General features: G+C 46.0%; 1 protein-coding gene across 4 annotated transcripts in view; it reads left to right on the forward strand.

The window, feature by feature from the left end:
• The window catches only part of FANCC (FA complementation group C), a 2,294,314-nt gene that overhangs the window by 1,254,983 nt on the left and 1,021,040 nt on the right, over positions 1 to 18,291 (forward strand). The window lies entirely within an intron of this gene.

Consider the following 18,291-nt stretch of genomic DNA (forward strand, 5'->3'; position numbering starts at 1 on the left):
CATTCCAACTTCCAATCTCGCCCACAGCTCAAAATCTTGGCCTCCAGTCTTTCCTTCTCTCATCACATTTCTCGAACTTCGCACGCCTGTCGCTTTCACTACACAATATTCGTACAGCACAGCCATTTCTCACTTTTCAAGCTTCTAAACTCCTGATTTCCTCCTTGATTTTTCTTTTTCACTGACTCTTTTATTGTTCCTCTGCCCTTTTTGGATTTCCTAATTCCCGTCTCGCCCCTCAAATCTGTCTTTAACTCTTCTAGCCATCTTCTCTGTCTCCTTTCTTTCCGAGATTCTATCTCTTCTTCTCTTACCACTCTTGGCAGGTTATCCTGCCACACTCAAATTAAATTTAACTTTCTTTGCCTTGTCTTTAAATCCCTCCATTGTGTGGCTCCCAACATCTCTCTGCTCTGATATCCTTCTATACTCCTTCTCGTTCTCTGTGCTCTTTTTCCCAGTTTCTAATGGTGGCACCTCGTCCCCCTTGAGCTCAATCCTGCCTTTGTACTGTCACGCTTTTAGCCCCTCTTCACTGGAATGCTCTTCCTTACTCTCTTTGTTCCGTCACTGTTTATTCTTTATTTCGTAGGTCACTGGAGTCTCACTTCCTGCAAAATCCTTGATGATTGTTTTTCTGAATTTTTGTTTACTAATTTTATTGTACCATTCTTCGTTCTCTGTACAGCACCTTAGCTTAAGGCGCTTTATAAAACACAAATGAAATACAAATACACTTCTTCCACACTGTTTATATGTGTATATATATATATGTATATATATATAGTTTATGTGCAACACTTAAGGCTTTGTTTGTATTTGTAAATATGTCTTATTTTATCAAATGGTTGTAGAGGAAAAGCACTGATTATTGGATGTCACAGGTTCACTTTGATGCTTTGTTATGAATGTTTAGGTGCTCCATTTCTGATGAATTGAGTTTTATCACCCACTTGTATATAAAAAAAAAATGGGACAATAAGAAACACCCTAATATAGACAAAAAATGTCGCCAACAAATTGATCAACAGTACTTTGAGTGTTGACTAAGATTATTTGAAGGAAATGTGTATTGATTACCGTGTATATTTGAATGAATGGCACAGAATTTGATGCTTTTGAAAATGTTGAGTATTGGGACACATTGTGTTACAGTAGTACTTTAGCCATAATTCCTTAGAACGGAAGGGCTCACTTTCGTTAACAAGGCCTATGCCATGCATAAGCAAAAGCCAAAAACGTTGCCATTGCCAATGCATGTTTAACATGCAAATGAAGGGCTCTGCAAAGGCCCTCAAAGCATCTGCCCTGAATTACTGATGGTCACTAGGGCTGTTGTGAGGCCGTGAATCAGGCACATACAAAAGCTGAGGCTTTGATGCCCAGCTACCAAATTCATAGTTGAACATAATATGGTGCTTTTAAGAAAAGTGTTTCCCCTCCATACAACAAAACTTTTCTATTTTTGCATGCATCTCACAATTGGGCCCTCACTATGCTGACTGTCTTTCTTAACAGGCAAAATATATGTTACAACTTTATGCAAAGGGAGATTTACCCCTTTGCTTAAGCCAGTAATGCAAGTTAGACTGACCGCTGCAGGCTAGTCTGGAAAGATGGTGCACCCCAATCCCTTAATGAATGATCCGACACCACCGCTCTGGCTTCTAAGCTTTCTGCCTCTCCTCTGCTGTCTTTTAAGACTGTCATGCCTGAAAGGGGACTTTTTTTTTTTTAGAAGTCTTGGGTGCCAATTCCATAGCGTCCATTGTCAATGTTACCTGTATTCCCCTGCCTCCTTTTTTTAGGGAACAAACATGCTTGTTGTCCACTGTGTGCCCCGCTTTTTTCATCTCATAAATGAAAGCCCATTAGCACCCTAGACGTTACCATTGGTGCTAACGGCGATCACGCCATCCCTTACCGGGCTATACCGGAATGACTATGATCTGCTACCCTTGTTAAAGGCCTGAACAAATTAACTCATGGGGCGGACTATTACGAAGTACGAAGTGTATTCTCTGAAAATGTTATATTTTAGGGCACACTGGGCCAGTAACATTGTTCTAAATGACTAGTCGCACCAGGGACGTCATTACACCAAAATGCGAGGTGTACGGGAAGTGACATCACTTGCCCCCCATGACATCACAGGAAGTGATGTAATTTGACCCCACCCCAAGTGGCATCACAGGAGTGATGGCACACAACCTTTCACACCTTGATAAAACTGGAAGTGGCATCACATAGCATTGTTCCTCAGTACGCTAAGAAAAATATGGTTACAATATCACTGTAATATGATATATATTTAATACAAGAATGGATAACCATATATAGCATTAATATCCGTGTGTATAGGCCCGTATTACCAAAGTACTGTGAATGTAAGCAGACGTCCAACACAACAACCTGGACTATTGTACATCTCTCTGGCTAAACTGTAAACATATGAGAATCTAGAAGAAGCCTAAACTCCAAAGCGCAGACATCCAGTGACTACCAAGTGTCTGGTCACCGACTGGAAACAGACACTGACCAACACAAGTCCAACCAGAAGACAATTGAAGGCAGTGCCACTTCATGCTTTTACACTTGGACAATACATGCAGGGATTTTCTTGTCAATAGTGCACTTTAAACCATTGCACAGCAACCCACACCCGCCAGTCACCCAGTGCCTGCATATCCCCTCACTGTTTTCACCACAGATACCCAATCATCCACTGCGAGCCGCTAAAGGCCCTTAGTCAACATGGTCAAACGTCTGGCACCGACTCCCGCCCTCCAACACCTTATACCTCCAGTGTCTTGCTCCAACACCTTCATGTTCACACAGTGCCACCCTCCAGCAACTTAAGTCTCCAGCATTCTCAAACAAACTAGCAACTTAAGTCTCCAGTACTCTCCTTCAACCCCCCAACAGTGCATTTCAACTCTTACAACACATTACATCTCAAGCGCTACCTCCCGACATCTGTCACTAGTACAAAATCTTTAGTCTCCAGTACAAGTCTCACATTGAGCCTCAAGCACACATCTCAAGCCCAGAGTTGTGCCAGTGGTTATGAATGATTTGAACATTTCCAGCCATCACCTTGCTGTTTTGCTTAATTGGTAAGTGGTAGATGAGAGATAGAGGGTAAGGATGTGTTGCAGGTCATAGAAGCAGGTTTCTTTACATTTTAAAATGTAAACAGCAGCAGCAGCTCCATGGCATCACCCATAGAAAAGGCCAATTGTATTATTTTCTTTTGTCCTTTAATATCTTGCTTAATGCCAGCCTTCTCCAGATTCTAAGCACTGGAACAGCAACTGAACCCATGTTGCACCACATCCTTTTGTTCCCAATGCAAGTTCATTGCCCGTGAGCTATCCTTCCAAATATTTATTTGTTTTGCTTTAGGAAGCAACAGATGGTTTACTTCAAAGGTGGAGGGCAACTTCATGTACATTAATTATCTCACCTATCTACAGTGTCCCTGTGATACAGGTCTGGCAGCTCTGGGTCAGGTCACACAGTGCCTAGGCAGGATTGGTGGCACACCCCTCACACCACAGGCCCAGTGGCTCACTGAATGTGCAAAGCAGACAACGACAAACACTGATGTGATTTGTGTTCATGCTGTGCTGTCACTGAGTACTGTAGGCTGATCTTACCCATTCCCAGCTAGCTAGAGCCAGTCCCATACGCTGCCTGTTGCAATAGTACTGGGTATGAGCTGCAGAGACAGTCCCGCCTCTGAACCCAACCATTCAGTCATTCTTCAGTAATGGACTGCCAACCTGTTAGGGATGGTGGCTTCATGGTTTTCCTTGCAGCCCTTTTATTTCTCCCGCTAACAAGATCTAGATACCAGGTGAAAAAAGCTGTGGCACATTTAGCTGCATTTACAACTGCCTGTTTCAGGTGCAACACAGATATCTGCTCTTGGCACTGACTCTTTGTCCAGTGACCCAGGGGTTGCAAGGACAGGTCTACGGGTAGCAGAGGGGGAGCCAGGGGTAGCTGATGCTGCCCCTGGCCACCCCCAATTTATGTCCCTGATTCACAAAGTGCAATAAGTCATCAAACTGGCCCACTGTGACCCACAAAACAGGGACCAGACAAGTCAGTTGTGCTGGCCCTACCATATACGAGAGTTCAACCCTGGGTGTTTGGTCTGTATAGGAGGCTTCCTTGGGTAGGACACGTGATAGTCCAGGGAAGATGGGTGGAGTACAGACAGCAAGGACTCTCCCCGGGCAAACAAGCATTGGAAATGCCAATAGTATAGGCTTTTGTTACCTGCCAAATGCCTAATACTTCTACACTAGCCAAAACTATTGGTGTTTGGCAATGCATTTAACAAGACTCCAGAGAAGGACACGCAGTGCTCATAAATTGAGTGGCTGAAGCAGACCTGGTTTTATCACACCAATAGCAGGTTTACAACTCCAAATTAAGCCGTTAACTCTCATATGGGCACTTTGAAAAAACACCGGCAGGCAAAGCGAGCTCAAAGACTTCACACAAGGAGGTGTTTTTGGCGGGGAGGTGTACGAATAGGGTGGGAATGGCTATATGGATTCGCATGCCCAGTCAATGGGTGGGCAAATATAAACAACTAAAATCTTTGTGTCCCTCCTAATAATTGGGGGAACTTGTAAGTGATGCACCTCATTATGTGAATGCTGCAGTCGCGTGGCACTAGAGAGGCTTGTGAGGCATGACAAATCATTGCATCAATGCAGAAACCAGATGTCACTTCGGAGTTGTTAAGGAATAGAAAATATCGGACGGCCATGGGCAAGTGTTGCTATATATCGCGCCAGTTAGAAAGTTAAACATGATTCACTAACGGGCCAAAGTAAAAAATAAGATGCAAGTCCGGCAGTTTCTTCAGATTAAACATTTTATTATTTTTTTATTATATGGTTAAAACATTTAACCTTTAATAACTATATACATCGATAAAAATAAATCAATCTTTGTTTCATAATAATACAATAAGTTAAAATTCATAAGAGTAAAGTTCACTTCATTCTAAAAAAACGCATTAAATCACTTAATCTCTATAGACCACAAGAACAATAGATCCTACAGTTAAAATGTTTAAAAAGTTAACATTCTCATCTTATTTTCCATTGTACAGTGTTCATTTCTAAGTTTAATGATTTTATAAAAACCTACTACAGCATTTACACTAGAAGTTGTCCCCCCAGCCAAGCATGCATGCCAAAATAGCTCTGTTCCGGCAGATGAGATTGTTGGCAGAAACCTCTCAAAATTAGATGTTGCAAGAGTGTTGCTAGGTCTGGAAAAGATCTGGGGCTATGCTAATGTCCGGACTATCGGGGCTCGGGGCTAGCTAGCCTTTTGTTGTAGCCCCTGAGCTTCTATCCGGGGCTACAACCAAAAGACCGGGGGTTATAGCCCCCTCAGCCCCTTCCTAGCCACGCCTCTGGCAGTCGAGACCCCCCGGAAAAGTACATTCAATCACCCAGTCCCTTAGAGATTCACATGAGCCCAATAGATACAAAAATCGGCACACATCTGATCAGTAGAAATTAGGCCATATCTTGCAAGGATCTTTTTTGTGAGTAGCACATTCCAACAAAATCGTAAAAAGAAAGCTCTCGATAGTTTATCCGGATAAATACATAGGACTGGAGTTATTATACCCAGATTTTTATGCTCAGTATGCAGATGAATCAATGAAGAATAAGAATGCATAGAATCCATTGTATTAATCCAATCATATTTGTACAAAGATAATGTAACTTTCTCTGGAGTACGCACCAAATCTTCAGCGGACCAATTGATAGCATCTAATATAATGTGTCATCTTTTTGAGATTGAATTAATCCAGGCAGATCCTTGAACCTGAAGGTCTGCGAATAGCGATCCCTCAATCGGGCAAAGTAACTTCTGAAACAGCGATAGGACTCTCGCATCTGCTCTAGCTTTTAATGACGCAATGCCTAATTCATACCGTATGGCAACAATTGGTAAGGAGTTTGCAAGTCTTAATGTTCTTCTCCAAAAGACCGCCTCAAGGGCCGTTAAGTAATTCGACACACCAAGGGGGTAGGTTTCAATACCATAAAGCAGCTTTGGTACAGGTTTGCCTTCATATAACTGTATCATGGGTTTCAGGGAGAAGTTACAATACTGGGGCTTCCTAGTTTTTATCTTGTGAGCTCAGGTTTCCACCCTTTGCCACCTAAAAACATTGTGTTTTAGGCTGCCTACTCGCACCTCATGGCTGAGACTCAAGTAAAAGCTGTCAAAGAGAAGATCTCCCTTTTCAGGCACTGCTCTGCTCCAGGTGTGGTAAAAAGGTAATCTTCATGAGAGACCCCCACAAACCCTGCATCTATTGTCTTTACCCACATGAGATCCAGTCATGTAAAATGTCAAAATCTTTCCAAGAAGACTCTGGATGACACGCATAGGGACTATTACTTCACTTGGAGAGCAGACAGATGTCATCTGATGAGGAATCCAGCAAGTCTGCTCCTTGAGCAGGAAGCACCAAAGAGGAGAGCTTCAGTGGAAAGAGCAGACTCTATGCCGTCCAAGGGCAAGAGTAGAAGTGTGATATCCTCAACTGAACCTGTATCTAAAGTTCTGCTAGAAGGAGAACTACCCAAAAGTAAATGTTACTCCATTTCTTCATCGGTGAAACGGGCATCTGTCCACGACTAAAATAAAAATTGCCGTCCACTAAAACTGTCCCATCGTCAACGGATAACCGTTGCCCACCGTAAACCAACCACCTCGTCGACGAACACATTGCCGTCCACAAAAGAACTGTTGATGAAGCACCTGTCCATGAAAGACACTGGCGAAAAGCTCTAGTCGACGAAGCACTCGTCGACGTCCAACATTCGATGTTGAAGGACTCGTCATTGTCAAAGGAAAAAACATCAACAAGCCCCAAGAGCAGGCGCTAAACATTTTTGATTGACCCAACACCACCAGACATCGACAAGTCTTTTCCACAGCCAGAGGAAGCTGTAACCATCCATACACCACAGCTATCTAGATATCTAGCGGATAGGGCGTTATCCCTCTATCCCCTATAACAGAGATGCCTGACATTATATTGCAGGAGGAGTTCTCAGAGTGGGAGGAACAACTGCCAGTAAAACTTAGAGCACAGGCCACACTGCCAACCGGTAATGTACGTGGCAGACCCTTTTGACCCTACTCTATTGCAGTCGATGCGCAGAATTATGGACGAGTTCCAAAGGAGACAAAGGGCCAGGCTCCTGATCAGTCAGACAGTTCCTGTAAGAGCACCTTCGCGAAGCACATCACTGATGCACCGCACTGGACGCAAATCTCCTACAGATCGTACTCCACATCAATCAGCGCTGCCTCTGCGATCTTCACCATACTCAGGTATAGCGGATCACTCAGGTCTCAAAAAAGAAGACACTCCATCTCCTCATAGGCGATCTTTATCAGTCAGCAGTCACCAAGGGCAATGCTCACGCTATGGCGGATCACCCAGGTCTCACAAATGAAGACGCTCTCCATCTCCTCCAAGGTCTTCACCTAAAAGATCCAAGTGCATTATGCACCTTGAATTGCTACAGCTTCAGAATGTCTGGACAACATCGTAGACGATGCCAGGGAGCCTGATGATCCATTTAGAGAGTTTTCCGACCCTGAAAGTCATGATGACGAGCCGGAAAAGGTTGAACTACCTCAGGACACAGACGATTGGGATTCTATTGCCATCGAGAAGCAGAACAAACGTGACTCACCGGGGTGAACCTCACCGCCGGACGACATTGTTTCTTTTCACTCCATCATAGCAGTCAGCAGAGATCTTCAAAATACAAGTCACTGCAGAGGAGAAAGCATCAGTCCTCTTTGAGCACAGAGAGAAAAGGTGCCACACCATCACCACGATACCAATACTAGAGACTATTTGGGACGCGGGTGAAAAAATCCTACCACTCCTCTTTCCACTCCGGCACTGGTGGCTAGACCAGAGAAAAAGTACGAAGCTCCGGATTCAGCTCCATTATGTCTCAGAGGCCATCCTAAACCCGACTCCGTTATCACGATGGTGGCATGGAAAAGACTGCAAAACCCAGCCTCTCCTCTCACAGCTGCACCCGATAAGGAGGGACGTAAACTAGAAGCAATGGGGAGTTGGGTCTCCACGGCAGCATCATTGACGGTACAGGTCAGTAACGCCATGGCCATGACGGCAAGGCTGGATAGAGAATTATGGCTCTGTATGTACTGTCCCACTAAACACCTTCCGGAGGAATTTCAAGCAGAGGCCAAAGCCATCATCACAGACGACGAAGCGGTCTCGCATCACATGATCGACACCTCTGGGGACACTACTCACTGCGGTTTCAGACAGATGGCACACGGCAGAGTATTGAGGTGCCAAACCTGGATCAAGGCAACAAGTTTCAGGCCAGAGGTACAGGCCCAGATCCTAGACATGCCATTAGATGGGCCAGACCTATTTGGCAAGAAAATAGATGATGAAAGACATCAAACCTGACACGGCTACAGCGATTAGCTCTTTAAAGAACAAGGACTGACATATTTTTCGCTCTTTTCCAGGCGCCAGCTCCTAGTACAGGTAATATGGTAGGTCGCTCCAGGGTGAAGCGTCCTCTTCAACCTCCAATCGGGATCAACAAGGTTCCACCAGGTCCCAGAACCAACGCGGCAAAAGGCATTCAAGCCAGAGCAGGAACCAGACCAAGAAGAACTGACTCGTACCCTGCGCACCTTCCACATCACACCCCACTGAGAGGACTCGTCTCACTACACCTCAATCATTGGTACACCATACCATAACATTGGACAAATGGGAGCTTCAAGTAATAAAAGGGGGAATATACCATAGACTTTCTTCAACAACCACCCCCTCGCGCACTGCCAAGAAATCCTCCCCCTGTAACAGCTAAGGGTAGAAGCCACCAAGCTTTTACTAAAGGCCGCCATAGAGCGGGTACCACCTCTACAATGGGGGAAGGGATTCTATTCCCACTTTTTTCTAGTAAAAATGAAAAACAGCCAGTGGCGCTAAAAAATACTTGATTTAGGGGCCCTCAACAAGTTTGTTTGTCTTCTAAAATTCAAGATGGCCTCCCTTCAACTTGTCCTTCCATGGCTCAAGAAAGGAGATTTCCTCGCTACCCTAGACTTGGAGGACGCCTATTTCCATAAACCCATCCATCGTACAGACAGTACCTCAGGTTCCCTGTCGGCGATTAACATTTCCAGTTGAAAGTACTTCCTTTTGGGCTAAAGTCCGCACCAAGAGTGTTTACGAAATGCCTGGCCCCAGAGCCACCGACCTCAGTTGCTCTGGGGTACAGGTTTTTCCATACCTAGATGATTGGCTAGTGAAAGGAAACTACCTGGAAACTGCGTCGGAGGCAGTAGGAAGAACCACCCTACACCAAGACCTTGGGTCCTTGATAAACGAAAGATTGTCGCTGCTGCCCACTCAGACAGAAATCTTTCTAGGAGCAGATCTGAACACTCGAGTTCCCAGGGTTCGTTCCTCTCCGGACACGTGGCCACAATGCAAAACCTCATTGCATGGTTCAAAGAGAGAACAAGCTCCACTGTCAGACAATACAAGTCCCTCCTGGGTATGTCTGCCTGTATTTTCCTCATACCAAATTGCACACTGAAGAAGAGACCGCTTCAGGAGGAGCTGGACAGCCAATAGGCTCAACGCAGCGGATCGTGGGAGGACATTGTGCATCTCAGTTCAAATTTCAACAAGGCCCTTGAATGGTGGGCCAAATTATCCAATCTTCTACAGAGTTTACCCTTCCAGCTACCCACGTCTACTCTGCTCTTGAGAACGTACGCCTACCTCTGGGGCTGTTGGGTGCATCCTGGCAATCTACAAGCCAGCGGGATATGGTCGTCAGCAGAATCTCATCTGCATATAAATGTGCTAGAACTCAGGGTCATTTGGTGGGCGCTAAAGTCCATCCTACCGGTACTTTCCAGACAAATGATGACATTGCAGACAGACAACACCACGTCAATGCACTACACAAACAGGGCGGCACCAGGTCCAACATCCTCTCGATGGAGGCTCAACAACTCTGGAACTGGGCAATACACCACAAGGTACACATGAGGGCAGAACATCTCCCCGGTAAGGACAATGTTTTGGCAGACAAACTCAGCCGACAATTCCTTCAATCCCACGACTGGGAGCTCAACGACCCCGACCTGAACAAATTATTCCTTAGGTGGGTAAAACGCACCATAGATCTGTTTGCAACCCACGTAAACAAGACTTGCGATCAGTTTGCTTCCAGGTACCAAGAGATCCTCCCTGGGGACGCGTTCTCTGTACAATGGAAGGGGAAATTCCTTTACAGGTTCCTTTCAACACCTTCCTTTGATCCTGCGGCTGCTGTGCAGGATGAACGAACAACCCTGCACAATGATACTCATGGCACCAATGTGGGCATGTCAGATTTGGTACCCAGCACTCCTTCAACTAGCACTGGAGAAGCCATCTCACCTCCAGCCTCACTCGCGCCTGTTGTCACAGCACAGGGGCAAACTGCTTTGCCACAACCCGGCCAGCCTATCCCTCCGGTACTGGCTCCTCAGCAGTGAAAATTCCACGACCTTGTTCTAGATCCCGAATGCTGGCGCATACTGCGAGCCCCAGGGCTCTATCCACCAGACAGACATATACTAAAAAAAGGGCAACGGTTCAGATCCTGGTGTTTGAAGCTGGCACTGATCCCCTCTTGGCATCTGCAGAACAAATGTTACCTTACCTTCTACATCTAGCAATGAGCGGTTTGGCAATTTCTTCCATCAAGGTCCATCTCTCGGCCATCTCTGCTTATACCACCAGGCGTCATTAACACTCTAGTGGCACACCCAGCGGTCAAAGCTTTCATTAAATGGCATATGCATTATTTTCCCAGACAAAGGAAAATTGCTCCCACCCAGAGTCTTAACACAGTTTTAGCAGCTCTGAGAGCGCCCTATGAACCTGTTCACAGGTGTGACACAAAGTTCTGATCATGGAAAACGGCCTTCTTGGTGGCTATAACCTCAGGCAGGCGCATTGGGGAGCTACTAGCACTGTCCAACGAGCCACCCTTCACAATTTTTGACAGGGACAGGGTAATTATTCAACCTCACCCTAAATTAATTCCAAAGGTCATATCTGAATCAATTTTAGCAGAAAGAATTGTTTTGCCCACTTTCTTTGGCAACCGCACATGTATGTTAAACAAGCTATATATAGCACATGCACATAGAGGTGCAACCTTCCGGCTATCAGACATGCTAGATGGAAGTTGACTGCTTGGTATTCTATTCAAGCATGTGAATCTATGAACGATCCAATGCTGGAGAAGTCTTAGTTACTTACCTGTAACTGTATTTCTCCAGCATTGTTATCATTCATAGATTCACAGGCGCCCACCCTCCTTCCTCCCCTTGGGAGAGGCTACTCACTCTCCAGTCAGTCATCAGTTACTAGCCTTCGCTGTTCAGAATCTGAAGATGGCTGACTGGGGTAGGGCCTCAGCCCTGCCACCTCATTGGTTTGGGCCTGAAAGGACAAAAGGAAGGCGTTTTATATTATTTGTATTATTTAAATTACTGAAGATTCCCATTCTGACAACAGGGACTATTCAAGCATATGAATCTATGAAAGATACCAATGCTAGAGAAATACAGTTATAGGTAAGTAACTAAGACTTCCTCCGTAGAGAAACTCAGGAAATTAGGGTAGTTCACCCGGGCTGCAAGAGCTGCATTCCAAGAGATCCTATTGCCTGTGCCATTAAGCGCCAAATCACAAGGTCCCCGTAATGATTTACAATCATACTCCAATTTAATATGGAAAACGGTCTCCAACATGGCATGATCACTAAGGTTTGCTGGAATAACCACAAACTTTGTGCACCACAAATTCATCTATCTATTAACAAAGATGTAATCCAGGGTCGAAGACGTATCATCTGTCCATGTTGGTGCTACAATGACTGGAGAGGAAAAACAATCATTCAACATATCCAAACCTAAACCATCCAAGTAATTCAACCAACACCTGCCGTATCCTATTTTATAGGAGCGCTGATCTCCCTTCTTATCAACCTCTCCCAGCAATTGTGGGGTGATGCAATTTAGAATTCAGGTCTCCAACCAACGCTATATGGCCCCCCAAAAAGCTAGTGGCCCATTCCATCACAAAATCAGCAAGACAATTTATCATGCCAGTAAACATTCAAGATCAAGAAGTTCATTGGTCTCTTATTATTGATCCGAATATGGGTAGCCAAAATTCCAAAACATACCTCATATGACTCAATTACCTGAGTAATTGGGGCAGGGGCAGATGTCCATAATGAAGCCACCTGAAGGGCGGCCAACAGCTCCACGCCTAGCAAGTTGGTTGGAAACATGAAAGCCATCCATAACCAGAGAATCCACCGATCAGGTGTCCTGAGGAGCAATAACTGAGAAGGTTTACAATTTACGTCCAAGCTCAACATTGGTAAGTGCCTGTCACCTCTTGTGTTCCATGCAATCAGATTAAACCCTACTTCCTCAATATTCTCAGGCGCACAAGAGATTCACTTTTGCTGTGATGCTTTCAGTAACCAAGACCAATTATTTGTCTGTTCAGAGGTCTGAATCAGATTTTCTAAGCATTGAATTTCGTCCGTCGAAGCAGCCTCCGTTCCCCTCTCGCATGCTTTATTTTCATTATCACATGGCCACTTATATCGAGAAATATCAAAGCCGAACTCTGTAAAATTCTCCCTCTCCTTCATGATAAAATCAAATACAAATTTTAACTTAACAAAGACAATAGAGCGATTTGTTGTAGAGCGATCTATAAAATCTACTCTTTGCAGATCGTTGGAAGAAATTCATGAGAGACTCTGTATTGCAGAGAGTAATTGTAGAGTAGCAGTTTGTCTCAATATTACCAAACGATTTTCTGGTAGTAAACCTTCAAATAGAATAACATATAGATGTTCATCTAAAATATGTTTTTCATTCAACACAGTAGAATATTGCTCATGCATTCTTTTTTTTAAAAACTTTATTTAACAGTTGTGGTAGACAACAGTGCAGCAACACGACAATTCAAGCTTGCGTATATCATGGATGGTCAATACAGCTTTTCTACATAACATGTGGTATTTACAGAGCAGAGGTATTATTAGGCCTTGCCGGGCTGCTGTTAGCTGAGTCCATTTCACTTAAGTATACCCTGAACAGGGCCCAGATGTCCTTTGGTTTACATGAGCTTGGTAGCATCATTACATAATACTCCTCACATTCATTTACGTACATCAGTTCCTTGAGAAAGTGATTTACCTGTGGTGCCTGTGCACTTTTCCATTTTTGCAGAATACACTTTTTAGCCACCGCACACGCGATGTTAAAGAGCCTTCTGGTCACCTCAGATCTCTTTCCTATATCCACAAATAGGTATTTTGATGGTATGAGATCTGCCGGTACCTGCGAAACCTCTTCTAGAATTGTCACCACTTCCCCCAGAATACCTGTGTGTGGGCAGCTCCAATACATGTGAAATGAGTCAGCCTGGTCGTCCCCGCATTTCTGACACCTGCCTGGGTCATTTCGTGTGAATTTTGCAATTTTTTGAGGTGTGTAGTGTAGCTTATTCAGCACTTTAAATTGGATCAGCCGGAGACCTGCATTCATGGATATCCTCTTAGTGAGCTCACAGTACCTCTCCCAGGACCCATCGGTGATGGTGGCACCCAGGTCCGATTCCCAGGAAGTCCTTATCATGTTCACCGTTGCAGTATTGGCTTGAATAGTCTTGTAAAGTCCCGAAACACTGGTTCCCTGATCGGGTAGACAGGGCCACCAGACATGGGTGCGGTGGGGGCTAATCAGGGAACAGGGGCCATCTGGCCTTAAACGCCATTCTCATTCTATAGTATTGCAAAACCATCAATTGATCTCTGCCCATCCCCATTTTGAATTCCTCCACTGTTATAAATTTACCATTAGGGAAGATGTCCTTAATTTTGAATTGCATCTCTGGATCCCATGTTTTTTGCACATCTGTATCATACGTGGGTGCTATACCTGGGAAGTTCCAGAATGGGGCATCTGCGTGGTATGGTGTCTCCAGCCCAATCCTGCGAAAAATCTTGGACCATGCATGTACTGTTGTGCTGACTGGGTCGAATGGGCATTCGTCCTTATGTTTGTTTTTAAAGATGACGGACCTCGGGTCGGTTGGGTGTGCTGCGTGTTCTAAGCAAATAAGGGGCGAGGTGTCTTGCTCATCATACCAGCGTTTAACAAACTGGGCCTGTGCCACCAGGTAGTATAATTCAAAATCAGGTGCTCCTATTCCCCCTTTGTTATAGGGTTCGACCATTTTTTCCCACTTCATCCTGACCGCCCCTCCGCACCAGACGAACCCCACTACCATGAACCTAAGTTGATCAAAGAATTGCCTACCAGGCCAAATCGGGACATTAGTAAATATATACAATAACTTGGGGAGTATGACCATTTTCAGTACAGCCACCCGGCCAATAAGAGAGATGGGAAGTTTGGCCCAAAAACGAAGTTTAGCGGCCATTGTGTCTAAAAGGAAATCATGATTATTCAAGAGTAGGAAGGTTTTGTTTCCCGACACGATCACACCTCGGTATCTTATCCCGTCAGGGGACCATTTTAAACCGTGTGTATTTATCGGACATCTGGTGGCCGGGGTTAAGGGAAAGATCTCCGACTTGGAGCGGTTGGTTTTGTATCCTGAATATTCTGCAAATTCATGCACCGTTTCCAACACAGGCCCCAGGTGTGTGTCTGGTTCTCGGACATATAACAGGGCATCATCTGTATATAGGGAAATGGATTGGGTCAAGCCCGACATCCATATGCCCCTCTGATTTTGGTGTTCTCTAATTGATGCTGCAACCGGTTCCACAGTGAGAGCGAACAATATTGGGGAAAACGGGCAGCCCTGTCTCGTGCCCCTTCCCAGCTCGAACCATTCAGACATGGTGCGATTAGTCAATAGGGTTAGTATATAGTATCTTAACTCTTTGTAGGAAGTATGAACCTAGTCCAACTTTCACAAGCACCCTGAACAGATAGCTCCACGACACTGAATCAAATGCCTTTTCGGCATCCAGCGACACGGCCACTGCCTGGGCCTCCGGCTTAATCTGAGCCATGATACCAAACAACCAGCGGAGATTCAAAGCCGTGGACCTGATAGGAATAAACCTGCACTGGTCGGGATACACCAGCTCAGGCATGTAGGGTAGGAGTCTCGTAGCCAAGATCTTAGCAAACATCTTTGTGTCGCAATTTATGAGGGATAAGGGCCGGTATGAGGACATCTCATTTGACGAACATCTGGGTTTAAGGAGCACCGTTATTATAGCCTCTCTCATGGACAGAAGTGTCCCCGATTCCAAGGCCTCCTCCCACATGGACAGGAGCACCGGGGCCATCTCCTCACTGAGTTCCTTGTATAGCTCAGGCCCCAGGCCGCCCGAGCCAGGTGCTTTCCCATTAGCTAGTGATTTTATTGCTTCCTTTATTTCCTCGATCGTTATGGCCTGATCAAGCAACAGTATATGTTCTATTATCTAAGTATTCTCCAACCTCAAGTGGTGTTTTCAGATCATGGTTGGCATACAGGTCTGTGTAAAATTGGGTGAATTCTTTATTTATACCTTCCTCATTTGTTGTTACCGTACCATCCCCCGCCATTATGCTAGAAATTCTGGTATAGTGTCTTTCGGCCTTCAACAAGTTGGCTAGAGTGTGACCTGCTCTGTTCCCCTCGCCGTATCTGCGCGCTCTAACTGGGGTTGCCATATACAGCAGCTCTCTAGTGGCCAGTCTTTTGAATTTGTGTAGGTTATTATTAATGTCTGCGAGAACAGTATCCTCGTGTGCGGTCGTATATCACATTTCCAGCTCGCCCAGCTGTTGTTCTATTTCCGCCATTTCCACCCTGACTGCCCTCAATAGCCCTGTGGTCTTGGAGATTAGTATCCCCCTCATCCAAACCTTTAACATCTCCCATAGGGTTGCATTTCTATTTACTGAGTCTTTGTTTGTTTCAAGGAAGAATTCCACCTCTACGTGTATTGCCTCTGCCACTGTGGGATCCCTCAGAATATCGGGTGGCATACGCCATCTCCTGGCCGGAGGCTTTATATTTTCCAGTGTCATGTCTAAAAGGATAGGGGAGTGGTCAGATAGAGTACGGGGGAGCATCTCGCTACTGTCAACTTGGTTCATAAGGGACGCAGACACCAGCCAGTAATCTATGCGGCACTCTGTGTCGTGCACTGAGGAATAGGAGTACTGCCTTTTATGGGGGGTGAAGAGTTCTCCAAGCGTCCACTAGTGTGAGTTGCTATAGGATTTGGTGCAGGACAATAGTGGTTTTGGTGGTGTTCCTGTGTCTGGAGGTGGAGTGGTCTAGTGTGCCATCCAGAATGGTATTAAAGTGTCCCCCACATACCATGTGCTCACCACAAGTGGAGCCCACCTCTTGTATTACATTCGTGTAGAAGTCCGCATCATCTATGTTTGGGCCATATGTGTTTACCAGTACTAACTCTTCCCCTGCTATGTTTCCCCACACTATTACGTATCGACCTAGTGGGTCTATCCTACTCTTCAAGTTGAAACCCAACCGAGGGGTGAATCAGCGTGAGCACTCCTCTCGCCTGTGAAGAGTATTCAGTATAGTATCTTTGTGGGCCCCATCCTTTCAAAAGCTCAGTGTTAACTTTCTGAAGTGCATGTGTTTCTTGTAGCATTACTATTTGGGGATGGTTTCGACTGACATAGGTCCCTACCTTTTTTAATTCGGTCCGGTTGTTCAGACCACGTACGTTCCATGTAAGGAGCTTTAGCCTCGGCCCTCGGGCCGTCACATTGGGATTAGCCATGTCTGTATAACCACATCACTCCCAATATCTCACTGTTACTCATAAAAGTTTCTTGTACTGCACTGTCACCACATTTTTTGAGAACTTGTAGGACTCTTCCAACTGAGTCCCAACACCCCAATTCCCCCCGGACATTTCCACGTTGCTCAACGGAGCTAAACATCCTACAATACCTTAATCCCCCGCCACCATCATCTACCCCAACTTAACAATGCTGGCCCGCAAAAAACATTCCCTTAAACAGGTGGAGCTTTCCTGAGGGTCACTAGTTGCAGCCATCTGGCACGCTCTAGACTGAGGCTCACAGCCCGGAAACCAACAGTCTTTGTTCAGTTTGTCCCTGTTGCATAGCTTCCAATCTTTCTCTCGGGTGGCAGGCAGTCGAGCCTCATCCCCACTTTTACTCTGCTGGGTCTCGCCTCTCATCTCTCGGTTGTGGTCTCGCATTTTGGTTCGCCACTCGGTCTCCAGGGGACAACGGGATGGAAGTCTCCACATACGACATGGCATCTGTGGGGTTCTCGAAGAATTGAGCCCTTCCCCCATGTTGTATTCTCATCTTCGCCGGGAAGATGAGGGCATAGGGCACATTTCGCATGCGTAGCTGTCTTTTCACCCCATCATAAGATCTCCTTTGCATTTGCACGTTGGTTGAGAAGTCTGGATATATGTGAATGTTGTTTTCTTCATGATATAAAGTTCCTTTTTCTCTCGACAGTCGGAGTATAGTGTCTCTGTCCCTATAATTAAGGAGGCGTGCAATTATAGTACAAGGGGGAGCTCCTGGTTTTGGGTGTGGTGCTAGGGTGCGGTGGGCTCTTTCAATCAGAAAGTGATCCCTGTGGGCCGTGCGCTACATCGATCTGCTTCACGCACTTCCAGTATGGGGCTCCCCTCACGGCCCAAAGTCACTTACTTGATGAATGAGGGGGGGCGGGCTCTGGCCCAACTCGCCCCCGGGGCCGGCCCGCGTCCCCTAGTGAAGGCCGCGGGCCGCTGCAGGCTTCGCCGCGAGGAGCCGCGGGCTGGGGGCAGGGCCAAGCAGTAGTCACGGCTCCCTCAGCCGGGGAGCAGCACACAGCCTCTGTGGAACCGCGGGTAGCACCGCAGAGAGCCGCAGGGCGGGAGCAGGGCCAAGCAGCTGCCACGGCTCCGCCAGCCGGGAAGCAGTCCACGGCCTCCGAGCCCCTCCTTCCCGCAGGCTCCCGTCTCCTTCTACGGAATTCGGGGAGCGGTCGCAGGCAGAGCCGCAGTCGTCCCTGGGCGGACGGTCTCTCAGCTCCTTCTTCGTAGACAGGATGTTACAAGTCGCACGGTGCCCCTCCCCCACCTCGGCACGCCGTCAGGT

Source organism: Ambystoma mexicanum, chromosome 6p, assembly GCF_040938575.1.
Source record: "Ambystoma mexicanum isolate Mex_15411 chromosome 6p, UKY_AmexF1_1, whole genome shotgun sequence".
Taxonomy (NCBI): Eukaryota; Metazoa; Chordata; class Amphibia; order Caudata; family Ambystomatidae; genus Ambystoma; species Ambystoma mexicanum.